Genomic DNA, 2,372 nt, shown 5'->3' on the forward strand with positions numbered 1-2,372 from the left:
TTCCACGGTTCCCTCTTTCTCTTCGCGCCGGTATATAACTTTCTTTTTGCCCCTGTCGAGGGAGGGAGATACAGAGAGACTGCCGCTCTGCACGTATTTTTCGATCTACTTTTTCTCGCCCGCGCGCGACGTCGAGGAATTGAGAGTATTTCCTTTCAGCGCGAGGTTTTGCGTCGATTCTCCTTTTCTGTACACGCCGGATTTGACGGGTGTCGCAGACGCGATATACACTCGCGAGTTTCGGTGTACAGATTGTATGTGGAGCAAGGATTTTTATTACCAGTGATATTTTTCGAGCCGTTTTGTGGCTGACGTTGTACTGGTGGCTTTTTTAATCGTTTTGTTAATATCAAGCATGCAATTGATTTTTTATTTTTTGTTCTTGCAAATACCTCTAACCGCGACGACTTTTCTTCTGCTGCGTTTATCAAAGTATATGTCGCACTAATTCACCCATCAAGGTATATAATCCAGCAGCAAAACCGCATCTACAAGAATCAAGAAGTGCAAATTACATTTTCACATACGAACCGCATATCAAAATCCTGCACATACATCTCGCTTCACCAAACACACGCACATTCCTCTCGTATACGCACTCGTACATTTCAATCGTCTCTAATAACCCACCTCCTCGTAATTACACACCTCGTTCCCGCGACTGCCGTACAGTCAATCCTCTCAACTCTCAACGTTCGAATCGGTCGAGTGATCAGAGTCGACCACACGCGACACACATACGAACGAAACGCAACAACTAAACCCCCCCTGTAGATAGGAAAAAAGCCATGTTTTCGTTTTCCGCGATGCCTATGTGGCGGGGATGAAACGATACAATACACACGCACATATATACATACAGAGCCCGGTCATTAAACGTCATTAGACGGGCGCGCGCGCACGGACGATCAGTCAACTGTCAACGCGGGCGCGCTCACTTGATTATATATGGCTGAGGCCGACGATCGCCGCCGTCGCGCCAATGATAATAATTACGCTAATATAAAGTCAGGCAGTCCCCGAGCGCAAACAGTCGCTGCGAATCACATACTAACTTCCCGGGCTGATTCGTCGCTGTAGCGTCCCGTACGCGTTGTGTGTCCATTATTACTTACTCGCAGCGATGTGTGCGTGCGGAGTCTCTAATGGGACGAGTCGTTGCTTTCATCCTTTTCTTTCGCTGCGGATGTCTCGCTTCGCCGATTGGCTGCTGGCCGGGACGGAGAGGAAGCGCCTAAATGCGACGTTATTGCAGGGACACGGTAATGAAGGCGTCAGCTCCTCGTGCGTGTCAAACGCTTCGTTTATCTCGAGTTAAGTTTTTCGTTCGGAGTTATAGAATCATTTAATTTAATATTTCAACAAGAGCACAGCTAATAACACTGATCAAGGATCAGGCCGACCCATACGCACGACCCATACATACGTGTGTCGTGAATAAAACGACGCGAGGCAACATTTAATCACCAGTGAGACCCCGATTCACAGAGTCATCTACAAAACGCAAATATTCCTCCGAAACAAATCCTCCTGAATCCCGTTGCCCGCATTCCCACAGCAGCATCAGCAGCAGGGCCGTGCGCTAAATCGCGCTAACGCGGCTTGCGGAGCGAAGGCCGCCGCAAAAAGCCCGAGAGAAAAGACGCATAGAAACACAGCGCGCCGAGCCAAAGAAAGTGTGTATGTATACGTATACGCGCAGGCTACTGCGGCTCTCTGTCATTTTGCGCAATTTGCAGCCGCCTCGTGTTTGCTCGCGGGGAGAGAACCGCAGAGCCGCGAAATTTCGTGCCTCAAAGAGCTAAGTAAATTGAAAAGTCGCTCCGCTGAGAGAAATGTGTTTGTGTGTGTATGCAAGACGTAAGAGAGAGCCGTCTTCCTGTTCTCTTTCCCCTTTGCTAGCACAGGTGCGCGTGTGCCTACTTACACGCATATTTTTTCTTCTCGAAAAGTAGGTTTCTATGTACACGCGTCGCAGTGTGCGGGTTACGAGTAAAGAATTAACTTGGCGATGAAAAAATATACTTTTCAAAAAAGCATCTTTCGAATTACGTTGTAAAGTTGAAAGCCCGCAGATTATTCCGCGCCTGTTTTTCGACGCAGCAACATACTAATCCAAGAATAACGCGCAGCTGTTTAATTCATCGCCGGGAACAAGCCCAGCAGAAAAAGCGCAAACATGCATTTTCCAGAAAGCTGTATATCGCCGAGCGCGCGCAAGCTCGCGCCAATACTTTACCTATGCAAGCTCTCGCCCACAGTTCTGCCTCTCACTCCCTTTCTCTGTGTAGTATAAGAGAGAGAGTGAGAGGGAGAGAGAGGCGTCAGGTCGAAGCGCGGAAAAGGGGCGGGAAACAGGCTATTTTATTATG

This window comes from Nasonia vitripennis, chromosome 2 (genome assembly GCF_009193385.2).
Source record: "Nasonia vitripennis strain AsymCx chromosome 2, Nvit_psr_1.1, whole genome shotgun sequence".
Lineage (NCBI taxonomy): Eukaryota > Metazoa > Arthropoda > Insecta > Hymenoptera > Pteromalidae > Nasonia > Nasonia vitripennis.